This window comes from Mandrillus leucophaeus, unplaced genomic scaffold (genome assembly GCF_000951045.1).
Source record: "Mandrillus leucophaeus isolate KB7577 unplaced genomic scaffold, Mleu.le_1.0 Scaffold373, whole genome shotgun sequence".
Taxonomy (NCBI): Eukaryota; Metazoa; Chordata; class Mammalia; order Primates; family Cercopithecidae; genus Mandrillus; species Mandrillus leucophaeus.
In genome coordinates, this window is record NW_012103954.1 from 1,218,349 (window position 1) to 1,232,906 (window position 14,558).

The window sequence follows — 14,558 nt, forward strand, 5'->3', positions numbered from 1 at the left end:
CAAAAATTAGCCGGGTGTGGTGGCATGCACCTGTAGTCCCAGCTACTCCAAAGGCTGAGGCAGGAGAATTGCTTGAACCCGGGAGGCAGAGGTTGCAGTGAGCCAAGACCATGCCATCGCACTCCAGCCTGGGCAACAGAGTGAGACTCTGTCTCAAAAAAAAAAAAAAAAAAAATTGCTTCCTGAAAGCCCCGTGTGCATCTACAGAAAGGCGGGAAGGACAGACTTGCCTGGCAGCTTCCCCAGGGCAGCCCAGCGTCTGTGAACAGAGCAGCAATTCAGTAACCACTGAGATTTGTCTCGGGAATATGCCAGTCTTGGGTGGAATAAAAAGCATTGATTAGTGTCAAAACTTCCCCTCCCGTTTGAATTTAATAATGCGCTGACATCATTGCTCACCAGACTGCTGTGACGTTCTGTCCATTAGTGTCTGCAGGGAGGTCGTGAACATCCCGCTGGTGTTGAAAACGGGCCGAGTGCTGAGCTGCACCCTCCCTCCTGTGCCATTCCTGGAAGGCCCCTCCCAGGGCAATCAGCAGCGGCTGTCAGGGCCACAGGGGCGTCGTGTTCCTGTGGCTCAGGGGCCATTTGGGTACCGTGCCCAGGAAGAAGTGATGACATGAATTTACCACCTGGGTCTGGGCTGTGCTGTTTTTACTTTTTGAAGGTGGGAGGTCCTTGGACCCAGGGGCTCAGCAGGAAGAGGAGGAGAGAGGACAGGCCACCCCGGGAGGTGCTCGGAGGTGACATTGTGGGGCCTGATTGCCTCCTGATGTGCCCGAGCACGACTTCAACACATCCTGCCAGGCCCTCGCGCCCTCCTCCAATCTGAAACCCTGCCGGGCCCTTGCGCCCTCCTCCAATCTGAAACCCTGCCGGGCCCTTGCGCCCTTGTCCAATGTGAAGCCTCAAGGCTTTTTCAATTGGGAAGTTTCTTGGCCATTCCTTCAGAGGTGGCCTCCCCACCGGGAACTCTTCATTCTTTTCTTCCAGATTCACAGTACATAAACTTTGTTATGTGCACAAAATTATTAAAAATTACATAACATTACCTTTAGTCCTTGTATATAAAGTATATAGGAAACGCAAGTCAATTTCATGTTTAGACTTGGGTCCTGTCCCCAAGATATGTCATTATGTAAATGCAAATATTCCAGAATAAATCCAAACATATCTGAAATCCAAAGCACTTCTAGTCCCGAACATTTCAGATGAGGGATACTCAACCTGTGTCATATTATTTTATTCTTTTTTGTGTGCCTGAAACGTTTCATAATAAGAATAAAACGACGAACAAAGCAAGCAAAAGACATTAAAAAGAAGAAAATAATGAAGACAAGAGCAGAAAATACTGAAATAGATACAAAGAAATGAGGGCAAGGATCAAGAACACAAACAGCAGAAATACCTCTGGGTCTTTGAAAAGACTTACAGCGCTCTTTTTACCAACAATAACAAAAAGGGGCATAAGTACACAATTATTGAGAGGAAAAAGGGAATTCCACCATAGGTAAATTGAATTTGAGAATCGTGAGAAAACGCTATTAATGACTTTGTTCTAAGAAATTTGAAAAGGCAATTAGAAAAAAGACCTCTAAGTTGATAAAAGTGACTCAAAAAGTAAAGGAAACTTGAGTTAGTCTGTATTCATTAAAACATGCATATCCTTACATTTTCAATAAACTTGTTTTGTAACTTCAGTAAGAGTAGTCCACACTCACAATAGGAAATTCATTCTGTCCACAAACCATCCTATTGTGATATTCCCCAAAATATATGTGGGAGAGGTGAGGGAACAGCGTAACTGGGATGTGTGGTTAGGTAGGATGGGGGTTAGTTATTTTAAACATGGGCACATGTGGTGTGCACCTGTAGCAGTCTTAAACTCTAAGCACTGACCATTCTCTGGTTTACAAGAAACACGATTGTATTTTTTTCTAAGTCCATATTTCCTTGGGACCTGTCCTTAATGACTCTGAAAGACCCCTCCTTACTGGTAGGTTTTGTCGTCAAAGGAGAAATGAGGGCTGTATGTGAAGACCCTTCTCAAGACAAGATGCTTCTGTGTCTGATGAAGAATGAAGCCTCAAGTCAAGCTCACCGGGTCACGGGCTGAGGGTTGCTGACCCGCAAGGAGATATCATATCGCAAATGAACGGACTCGGTAGTGTCATCACCATGGCTCCGGGGCGTCTTCCCTTCCCAGAGTGTTCCTGGCAGATCCCTTTGAACAGAGTTCCTCTGGCACATTTCAGAATAGGTTCCCAGACTGTTAACACCAGGACGGAACAGCTGAAAGCCAGAGAGTTAGCAGCTCTCTCTGAATGCTGATTGATCTGAAATGAAGAGAAAGTAGTTCTGTAGCTGGGAAACACGATCGATTTTTAAAAGCTCGTGCCCAGCCATTGGTAGAAGCTGCATATGTGCTGTGCCGGTCCCTCCGGGACTGGATCCTGAGAGTTCCCAGGATTCACCGTTACCGCTTCAGAAGCGGAGGAACTCGTAAGGTGCACGTTTGTGTTTGGATGGAATGCTATCCATGGACATTCCAAATGTTGCCCCGGCCACGTCTGCTGGTCTCTCCTGCCCCAGCACCCCAACTGCTCCACTACCCAAGCCCCACCTCCCTTAGAGCTCCCTGAGTGCTGGGCGTGTCCACTTGTGGTCCTCCCGTGGTGTCCGTGTGGGCCAGGTGGCCGTGCGCCTCTGTGACTACAGCCTACATACTTGGCTCGATCTGCTGCCTCAGAAAGGCCAGCTGCTGCCCAGAAGACAGTGGATCAGGAGGGTTGAGATGAAGTGAAACGGGAAAAGTTCCCTTATGCCCCTCACAGGGCGTGTGATGGGGGAGTGGCTCGCTTCTTCAGTGCCCTGTTGCTCACACCTCTAGGGGAGCATGCAGACGCACGGGCTGTGGGCTCAGACCCCACGGCAGTGTCTAGGGGTGAATGTTTATAGCCTCTAAAGTCCCAGTGGGTGCGTGTTACAGGAAGCTCTTTCAGTTTCACCGTCTGTAGGCAGCTTGTGTTAACCAGCTCAGTTAGACCCTCTGCCTTATTGCAAGGACAGGGGGCTTTCTGTGTCCTGGGGTTTCCTGCCTTGGTGTGCTGGAAGAATCAGATTGCACATGGGCTTGGAGAATGAGTACAAGGTTTTATTGAGTGGAAGTAACTCTCCACAGGAGTCAGAGGGAGATGAACTGGGAAGGTGGTTTTCTCCTGGAGTCGGGCCCCTCAGCAGCCAGGCTCTCCTCCAACTGCTTGTCTGCTGGTGCCTGTCGGTGAGCTCTTCTCCCGGTGTGCTCCTCTCGACATCCAGCCGCTTGTGTCTCTGCCCGCTGGTCTTGTGGAGCTGCTTTTGTCTCTGCCCGCTAGGGTCTCAGGGTTTTCGTAGGCAAAGGATAGGGGCGTGGTGGACCAGGGTGGTCTTGGGAAATGTAACACTTGGGCACAAGAACAAAAATGCCTGTCCTTGCCTAGGTCCGTGGGCAAAGGCCCGGGGTACAGCCCTTGCCAGAGACCCGCCCTTCTCCACCCAGCACTTTCCTGCCCGTCTCCCATATCAGAAGTAACTCAAACTCATCTTTCTGTTTTTTTAAGCAACTATCTCAGACATGGTGCCTGATGATATGAAAATGCAAAGTGAGAAAATGAGGATTCGACAGCTTGCCTCAGCTACTAGTGCACAACTGGGTACTATGGAGATGTGGTGCAGCGTCTGGGCAGACAGGCGAGGTCAGGGTCAGCAGGCTCCATGGGCTTGGACCCTCAGAGAGATGGGTGAACACTTGCGTGGAAAGTGGTGTACTGTCTGGGCATACGGGCAGGGTCAGCGGGCTCCGTGGGCTTGGACCCTCAGAAAGGCAGGTGAACCATGCGCGTGGAAAGTGGTGTAGTGTCTGGGCATACGGGCAGGGTCAGCGGGCTCCGTGGGCTTGGACCCTCAGAAAGGCAGGTGAACCATGCGCGTGGAAAGTGGTGTAGTGTCTGGGCATACGGGCAGGGTCAGCGGGCTCCGTGGGCTTAGACCCACAGAAAGGCGGGTGAACCACGCGCGTGGAAATAGAAGCACGCTGAATTCTGGGCGACCCATACTCCTGGGTCTCCTTGTGGCTGGATGTCTTTCCTGCCTCTTGCTCTCCCCCGGAAAAACTCCTCCCTCCCTGCTTGCTCCTGCCTGGCCCGACTCAGCCCTGCCTCTCCCAGCCTCCTGTGTCAGAGGCACACGTGTGTCTGATGCTGCTGCTCAGGGATATCCATTGAGGATCTGAGGGCCAGGAATTACGTGACTTATTCCCAAATGAGTAGATGCAGGAAATGGAGTGTCTGTGATTCCAGGCCGGGAGGGAATTAGTTGACGCCAGAGTAAACCTTTAATTTATGTGAAAAACTTACTAAAACTATGGGAGTCAGACATGAAAACAACGAACTCTCATGTAATTTCATCACTTTGGGGGAAAAACAAAAATCCTTCTTATTTTTACCTATTTGGGAATCAAGCTTTTGTGTCTCGGAAGGTCCTTTGATATTCTTGTAGTTTCAAGTGATGTTGATAAACCATAAACAGCCAAGCACCACGTAACAGTGTTTCCACCAGCGGCAGGTGGCGTACATGACGGCAGTCCCATACGGTTATAATGGAGCTGCAAACCCCTGTCACCGACGGACCTCGCGGCCCTCATGATGTCACAGTGCAGTGAATGACACGTTTGTGGTGACACTGGTGTAAACAAGCCAACTGCGCTCCCACTCAGAGGATAGTCTAGTCTAGCTGTGCACAGCGCGTGTGTATTTACCGTACTTTTATCGTGATTTGAGTGCACTCTTTCTACTTATTAAAAAGCAAAACTAACACTCACACAGACTCAGGCAGGTCCTTCAGGAGATATGCCGGCAGAAGGCATTCTTCTCACAGGAGACGAAGGCCCCACGTGTGCTGTTGCCCCGAAGACCTTCCTGTGGGACCAGATGTGGAAGCGGAAGACAGTGATATGGATGAGCCTGCCGTGTGTAGGCCTAGGCTAGTGTGTGTGTTTATGTCTTAGTTTTTTTAACAAAAATGTTTTAAAAGTAGGAAAAATAATGTAAATAGGAAAAAGCTTAGAGAGTAAGGATATAAAGAAAGAAACTATTTTTATTTTTATACTGCTGTAGAATGTGTTTGTTTTAAGCTAAGTATTATAACAAAAAGTTAAAAACAGTTAAAACATTTATAAAGTACACAAGTTTTTTTTTTGTTTGTTTGAGACAGAGTCTCACTCTGTCACCCAGGCTGGAGAGCAGTGGTGCACTCTCAGCTCACTGCAACCTCCACCTCCTAGGTTTGATCGATTCTCCTGCCTCAGCCTCCCAAGTACCTGGGACTACAGGCACACGCTACTACACCTGGCTAATTTTTGTATTTTTAGTAGAGATGGGGTTTCACCATGTTGGCCAGGCTGGTCTTGAACTCCTGACCTCAGGTAATCACCCACCTCAGCTTCCCAAAGTGCTAGGATTACCGTCATGAGTCACCGTGCCCAGCCAAACATTACTATTTAAAGGTAATTTATTACTGAAAAAAAAAACATTTTTATAAATTTAGTATAGCTAAGTGTACAGTGTTGATAGTCTAGCGTGGTGTACAGTAATGTACTCGGCCTTCACACTCGCCCACCCCACCCTCACTGACGCACTCAGAGCAAATTCCAGTCCTGCAGGCTCCATTCACGGTAAGTGCCCTATATAGCTGCACCATTTTAATCTTTTTTTTGAGACAGAGTTTCACTGTGTTGCCCAGGCTGGAGTGCAGTGATGTGATCTTGGCTTACTGCAACCTCTGCCTCCCTGGTTCAAGCGATTCTCCTGACTCAGCCTTCCTAGTAGCTGGGATTACAGGTGCCCACCACCTCACCCAGCTAATTTTTTTTATTTTTAGTGGAGATGGGGTTTCACCATGTTGGCCAGGCTGGACGCAAACTCCTGACCTCAAATGATCCACCCGTCTCAACCTCCCAGAGTGCTGGGATTACAGGCGTGAGCCACCACGCCCAGCCCGTTTTTATCTTTTATGCAATATTTTTACTGTACCTTTTAATGTATAGATGATACACAGATGCTTAACCTTGTGTTACAATTGCCTGTAGCATTCAGCACAGTCACTTGCAGGACAGATTTGTAGCCTAGGCACCATAGGCTTTACCATCCAGCCCAGGTGTGTGGCCGGCTGTCCCTTCTGGGGGTGCGTAAGTGCACCCGTGATGTTCGCACAATGACAGGATCACCTAACGAGGCATTTCTCAGAATATGCTCCCACCGCTAAGCGATGCGACCGTACTCCTCTTAGGATTAAAACCACATGGCTCACCTGTGAATGCTTTAAAAGCTTGCATTTTCTTTTCTGATGCAACCCTCAGTTTTTACCTTTTAATTTTAAAGTATGAGGTCAGTTAGACTTCATCCCTATTTAAAACTTAAAAGCTAAAAGCTTGATTTGGGGCATTCTTTAGTGTTAATGGAAAAGCCTCGCAGGAGGCGGGCTCCATCTGCTTTTGAACGTCCTGGAATAGGGGCAGTCTTTGTTTAATAGAAGCTTCATTTCAGACAAGGAAGAACCGTCACCCTCAGGAGAATTAGATATCTCAACAGAGGAGGAAATTGAGACCTATCGAAGCTGGAAGCTTACCAGATGGCAGCTCAGAAAACCCTGGCATTTCTGAAAGAAGTAGGAAGGTGGGGAGAGGAGGGATACATTTGTGGGCTGTATGGAATGTAATCTTTTCTTAAGCCTCGCTAAAAGCTAGACAGGCCATGGAGACAATCAGGCTTTTATTCTTTGAAATAATTCACATTACAGGCTTGTGTATTACTGGCCTTATCAAATAAAAGCCTTTAGACTCATGCGGGCAGATAATTACAAATTGATGTCTGGGCCTTTGTTTTGGAAATGGCTTTTACACTCCCCTCTTCTTTCTCTCCCTCTTTCATCTCTCTGTCCTCGAGTTAAACTTTCTTGTGATTTCGTAGGGTTCTGGTAGTGTTAGCTAGCCCTGTGAGTAAACGGCAAAGCTGTATGAAGAAGTCACTTTTATTTGAAGTCAAGAATCGAGTTACAAAATGCAGGAACATTGGTGCAGACAGGGAATTTCATTTAACACTGTATTCAGCCTCAAAACTTATTACAAATCAGAAGTAATAAGTCAGACAGCCAAAGACGGCAGCACTGTCCAGGGTCAGTTTCATCTGTTCCAGGATTGTTTCTTGCCACAGAACTCTATTTTACTTTACCCAGTGAATCTTAACTTTCGAGACAAAAAACCAATGAATGGACACCTTTTGTAAAACTTTAGAAATCAACCAAAATCTAGTAAATTTATAAACATGGTGGGAGGGGAAGCTCCTAGAGCTTAGACTAGAGCAACCCAAACAAAATACAAATTCCAGTAAACGATATCCTCATATCCTTATTGTTTCTCCAAATCAACAAATATGTGTGGTTCTGTGTCATATGACTTTGTACATCAAGGGAAGAGTAGATAGTATCAGAAAAATCCCTAAATCCTCAAGTGTGAAAATGATTAGACCTCTTGAATAATACAAAGCAACACAGCTAGATCCACATTAAAAAAGTCAGGAAGATCAAGTGGATTGATCCTGGTGAGTACATTTTGGAAACTGTGAAGCACAAATGGAAGCTGTTACATCATCACCAAGCCGGGTGGAATGAAGGTAAGCCTTGGAAACTCCTCCTGCCATCAGGTTCTGAACTCCCTGCCCCAAAACGGAAATGCCCCATCCCCGCATCCTGCTCATGGCTCAGCAGACCTCCTCCTCCTCTGTCAAAGAGCGCCTACATTTTATCCACTGGCTTCTTAAAGAATCAGATGCTCGTTTCCCTGAATATTTTAAAGAGAGTCACATAGTCAGTCAACATTCGTTGGAGATGGACGTCAGCAAGGCAGCAGGAGAGGACTCTCCATTGCTCAGTCACCACAGAAACAACAATTTGAACATCTGCCTGTGCAAAAATACCTTCACAAGTGCTACGGAAACCAGGTGAGAGGTGATAGCACCTGGGCATGGCACAGAAATAAGATGCATTGAAGAGGCAGAAAAGACGATTTTGCATGAGTGGGTTCCCCCTCCCCCACCCCAGCAGGACGTTATGGTGAGAGATGCCCTCTATGTGGGGGAAGGAAAGATAAGTGAGTATCAGACTTTGCTTCTAACTCTAAAACTGCCTCCTGACCCCCGACCAACCAAGTTAAACCCAGCACCAGACATGCCCCCACAGCTTCCTACTCCAGGCTGGTACCCGAGGACAGAGCCTTCAGACCCGCCCCAGTACTAGGTGGGATCCTGCTGGCCCAGGCCCCACGCCTGACCCGTGGACTTAGTCTCTGGGCCCACTCTGCAGCCAGGTTGACCCCACTGGCCTCAGGCTCCAGCTCATCTCTGCACCAGGCTGGCCTTGCAGCTCCATGGTTAGCAGACAGGGCCCAGGCCTATCCTGGTAGGCCCCAGCACTAAACCAGCCCTCACTGACCTGGGCTCCAGGACTGCCCCTGTGGACCCAGGATCCAGGCTGGTCCCCAATACTCCAGACTCCAGAACTCAGAGTCCAGGCCCACCCCAATAGACCCTGGTGCCAGGCCAGTCCCTCTGGACAGAGACTCTAAGACCACTCCTGCAGACTTAGGCTCCAGGCCAACCCCTGTGGATCCAGGACCCAGGCTCACCCCCACTAATTCAAGCTCTGCACCTACCTTAGCCCCAGGACAGCCCCTTCAGACTCAGGTATATGGCCTACCCTAGCACCAGCCCTGCTTTAATGATGCCAGGCTCCAAGTCCACCCTTGCAGACTCAATCAACAGATCCACTCCAGTGGATCCAGGCTAAGGCTCACTCACCTGCTGACCCAGGCACTGGATCAGCCTGCATGAGGGCTCCAATAGCAAGCTTACCTACGGAGTATGCCAGATAACAGGCCCAGAGTTTCTACATGGGCTTATTGGTGAAGGGCTTACCCAGATGAAGCCAGTCTACAAAGAATAGAATAAATCCCTACTTCCAAAAATGTGCAGACATCAACATAAGGCAGAAAAATCCATGAAAAACCAAGGAGACGTAACACCACCAAAAAACACAATAATCTCCCAGTAGCCAACTCCAAAGAAATGGAGATAAACAAATGACTTGATAATTCAAAGTAAGTGTATGAAGGAGGTTCATGAACTTCAAGAAAATATAGAAAAACAATTCAATAAAATCAGAAAAACAGTAAATGACTGAAATTGGAAATTCAACAGAGAGGTAGAAATTATTTTTAAAAATCCCAGAAATTCTGGATGTGGAAAATACAATAGATGAAATGAAAAATGCAGTAGACAGTGTCAACAGCAGAACTGATGAAACAGAATCTGTGAACTTAAAGACAGGTTATTTGAAAACACAGTCAGAGGGGAAAAAGAATAAAAGGGAATGAAGAAAGCTTATGGGATTCGTGAGATAACATCAAAAGAGCAAATATTTGAGTTACAGGTATTCAAGAAGGAGAAGAGAGACAAAGGGACTGAAAGCATATTTAAGTAATAGGAGAAAACATTCCAAATCTGGGGAAATATATAAATGTCTAGGTACAGTAAGATCAAAAGTCTCCGATCAGATTGAATCCAAATAAGACTATGCTGAGACATATTATAATCAAACTGTCAAAAATCAAAGAGGATCTTAGAAGCAGTGAGAGAAAAGAAGCAAATCACATGTAAAGGAGTTACCGGAAGGTTTATAGCAGACTTCTCAGCAGAAACCCTACAGGCAGAGACAGTAGAGTGATATATTCAAGGTGCTGATGGAAAAAAATGGCCAACCAAGAATACTGGACTTGGCAAAGCTATTCTTCAGAAATGAAGGAGAGGAAAAGACCTTCCTAGCCAAACAAAAGCTGAGGGATTCATCACCACCAGACCTGTCCTACAAGAAATGCTAAACAGAGTTCTTCAAACTGAAAGAAAAGCATGCTAGCTAGTAACATGAACACATACAAAAATATAAAACTCACTGGTAAAAATAAGTATGCAGTCAAATTCAGAATACTCTAATACTGTAATGGTGGTGTACAAATCACTTAAATCTTTAGCATGAAGGTAAAAAGACAAAACGATCACAGTGATAGCTATGAAATTTCTTAAATAATAGCTACAATAAAAAGATACGAATTGTGACATCAAAAGTTTATATGGGAGGTGGAGTAAATATGTAGAGATTTTAAAATGTGATCAAAGTTAAACTGTTACCAGCTTAGAATAGTTTGTTGTAACTATAAGATGTTTTATGTAAAACATGTAGTTTCCTCATGGTAACTACAAAGCAAGAACCTTAGTAGATATGCAAAAGATAGAAAGTAAGGAATTGAAGCATATCACTAGAGAAAATAACCCAATCACAAGGGAAGACAGATAGGATGAAAGAAAAAAGGATTTAGAAAATACCAGAAAACAATGAACAAAATGGCGTTGGTAAGACCTTACCTGTCAATAATTACTGCGAATGTAAATGGATTAAATTTTCTAATCAAAAGACAGTGGCCGAATGGCTAAAAAGTAGGACCCAACTATATGCTACCTGCAAGAGATTCTCTTCACTTTGGAGGATATAGACTGAAAGTGAAGGGATGAAAAAGATATTTCATGCAAATGAAGACCCAAAGAGAGCAGAAGTGCTATACTTAAATAGACTTTATGTCATAAACTATAAAATAAAGTCATTATATAGTGATGAAGGGGTCAATTCAAGAAAATGTAATAATTATAAATATGTGCTAAAAACTGGGGAACCTAAGTATGTAAAGCAAATATTAATATGTCTGAAAAGAGAGAGATGGACTGTAATGTAGCAATAGGGGACTTCAATACCCACTTTTGGTAATGGACAGATCATTCAGACAGAAAATCAACGAGGAAACATCATTCTTAAACTATACTTTTAGACCAAATGGACATAACAGATATGTACAGAATATGCCATATAACAACAGCAAAATACACATTCTTTTGAAACACAGAGAACATTTTCCAGGATAGATCACATTATGCCACAAAACACATTAATAAATTTAAGAAGATTCAAATCACATTAGGCGTCTTTTCTGACCATCCTGGTATGAGACTAGAAATAATAACAGGAAGAATTTCAGAAAATTGACAAATATATGGAAATTGAACAACATGCTTCTGAACCACCAATGTGTCAAAGGAGAAATTAAAAAGAGAATTAAAAGATCTCTTGAGATAAATGAAAATAAAAACAAAGCATACCAAAACCTATGGATGCAGCAGAAGCAGGTCTAAGTGGGATGTTTATAGTGATAAATGCCTACATCTGAAAAGAAGAAAGAATCCAAATAAACAACCTAACATTACACCTCAAGGGACTAGTAAAAGAACTAACTAAGCCTAAATGTAACAGAAGGAAAGAAATAATAAAGGTCAGAGCAGAAAGAAATGGCATAGAAACTAGAAAAACAATAGAAAAGATCAATGAAACTAAGAGTTTGTTTTGTTGAAATGATAAACAAAATTGAAAACCTTTAGACTAAGAAAGAAGAGAAGAGTCAAGTGGTATGAGAAATGAAGGAGGAAATGTTACAATGAATACCACAGAAATGTAAGGGACCATGAGACTATGAACAATTATATGGCAAAAAGTGGATAACCCAGAATAAATGGAAAATCCCTAAGCACATGATACCTACCAAGACAAAATTATGGAGAAACAGAAAATCTAAACAGACCAATAACAAATATGGAGATTTGATTAGTAATAAAAAGCCTCCCATAGAAAGAGCTCTCAGGACCTGATGGCTTTACTGCTGAATCTTACCTATTTAAAGAAGGACTAACACTCATCCTTCTCAAACTCTTCCAAAAAACTGAAGAAGAGGAATACTTCCACACTCATTTTACGAGGTCAGCATTACTGTGATACCAAAGCCAACAAAGGCACTATAAGAAAAGAAAATTACAGACCAAAATCCCTGATGAACATAGATGCAAAAACCCTCAACAGAATACCAGCAGACTGAATTCAACAGCTCCTGAAAAGGATCATTCACCATGATCAAGTGGGATTTATCCCTGGCATGCAAGGATAGTTCAATATATGCAAATCTATTAATGTGATATGCCACATTAACTGAAGGAAGGATAAAAACCATATATCATCTCATTAGATGTATAAAAAACATATGACAAAACACACATCTTCTCATAATAAAAACACTCAATAAATTAGATATACTGTAGAAGGGATGTGCTTCAGTATAATAAAGACCGTATAAGACAGACTCACAGATAGCATCATACTCAATGGTAAAAAGCTGAAAGCTTTTCCTCTAAGATCAGAAACCAGACAAGGATGCCAGCTCTCGCCATTTCTATTCAACACTGTGCTGCAAATCCTAGCCAGGGCCATTAGGCAAAAGGAAGAAACAAAAGGCATCCAAATTGGAAAAAAAGAAGTTAAAATTGTCCCTGTTTGCAGATGACATCTTACATATAGAATCCTAAAGATGCCACCGAAAACAGTTTGAGCTAATAAATAAATTCAGTAAATTTGCAGGATACAAAATCCACAGACAAAAATCAAGAGCATTTTTATACACCAAGAATGAACTGTCTGAGAAAGAAGTCAAATAATAATCCCATTTACAGCAGCTCAAAAATATAAAATACTTAGAACTCAATTTGCCCAGGGAGCCTAGAGAACATGTGAGAGCTGGAGGGCATGTTTCCCGATGGCTGTTGATAAATGTTCGTTCTCGTGGTGTGCTCTGCTGCTTGTTAATCCCAGTACCAGGAATTGATTGTGTTTAGCTTGCTGTGTAGCAGACACCTCTGTGTGGCTGAATCCGACCTCAGAGGCATGTGGAGCTCTGTCTCTCTCAAACGTTTGCCATACCTGGACACAGGTATAGAGCAGCTCTACTTCCCCAGCTCAGAGCCGGATGGGGTTGTCACCAGTCTCCCTAACCCAAATGTAGCTGACGTGGACAGCCCACGCTCCACGCTTCTCCACTCCTCATTCCACCCTGATCAGACGAAGCCGACAGCATAAGGGCTCTTCACACCTGGCCTCTTACAGCAGTGTGCTCTGTGGTGTGGGAATGGCAGGCCCGATGAGGGAGAGCTGCGGAGGCAGGGCTGGGGTGCAGGACACTGGCGTTGGAGGAGGCGGCTCAGCTGCCCACAGTACCCAGGCAAGAGCAGGCCCAGCTTGGATAGAGGAGGACCTAAGCACTCAGCTCTGCTTGTGCTGGGGTTGGGTAGGAGAGTTGAAGCCAGTGTGGGCATGTCCCTGTCCTTGCAAGGAGAGTGGCTGTTATCATTTGCTGGTCTCTCCTGCAGCCTTACATTAGTTAGGGATGCTTGGCCTTTGGAATTTCTTGTTCACCAGGGGTCCTGGCACCTTCTTCTGTCACTTCACAGCACAGGATCCCCCAGACCACTCTTTTGTTTGGCCCATGGGACCGCAAGCATCCCCTTCTTCCCACATATTCTGGGCAGGAGCGCAGCAAGTTTGTTTCACAATGACAGGATACATTTGCAGCGTGGCCCAAAGCCCGGGCACGTCAGAAATATTGTGTTTTCCACTGAGAGCAGCAGCAAGACAGATGCAGGAAGAAAAACAAAACAAAAAGCAAGCAAAAGCTCCCAGGGAATTACTGATATGACGAGCGCGATGAGGAGGGTTCCTGTCATCCTTTTTGTACCCAGTGGAGGATAACGTCAGCATCTGGGCACAGCCGGGCTCGTGGCGGGATAGGCAGTCTGCTCACCCTGTGCAGTGTAGGCAGGCGGCATGTGCGAGCCAGGCCACGCATACTGAGGCACTGCTGCTTTAAACGTCCAGCTCAACTAGCTCAGGCAGCATGTGGTAGATACACATATGTAGTAAAAGTTCCAAAATTATTGGTGATAGTACATTGATCGTCTGCACCCGCTCACTCAAGTGGATGCAGGCAGAGGAGCTGGGTGGGAATGCCTTCCTGCGGCAGGTGTGGGTAGAGGGACAGAGATGGGATGACAGGGAGGGTCAGGAATGAGCAGAGTCCTGACACCTGCCTGCAGAGGGGTACAGGGAGGGGCACCTGAGAGCCTCCTAAAGGCTCATTAGGAAGTTCAGAAAGAGTCCGTAATTTCTGTCAAAACCACTGACAGTGGCTCTGCCTGGGCTGAAATCCTCACTCTTCCTATTGCCAGAGTGGCACTGGGCAAGGGTTTGCAGACTGGATCTCTGTCTCGGCTTTTGCTCGTGTGAAATGGGCGTGTCCCAGCAGCACTTACTTCATAGAGCATCGAGAGGACTGACTGTGTGCATGCTGACTCGGAGAGTGCCCGGCACACGCACGGTGCCCACTGCCCGTCTGACTCGGAGAGTGCCCAGCACACGCATGGTGCCCACTGCCCGTCTGACTCAGAGAGTGCCCGGCACACACGGTGCCCAGTGCCCATCTGACTCGGAGAGTGCCCGGCACACACACGGTGCCCAGTGCCCGTCTGACTCGGAGAGTGCCCGGCACA

General features: G+C 45.5%; 1 protein-coding gene across 1 annotated transcript in view; it reads left to right on the forward strand.

Annotated features, from left to right (window-relative positions):
- The window catches only part of PTPRN2 (protein tyrosine phosphatase, receptor type, N polypeptide 2), a 362,338-nt gene that overhangs the window by 110,169 nt on the left and 237,611 nt on the right, over positions 1 to 14,558 (forward strand). The window lies entirely within an intron of this gene.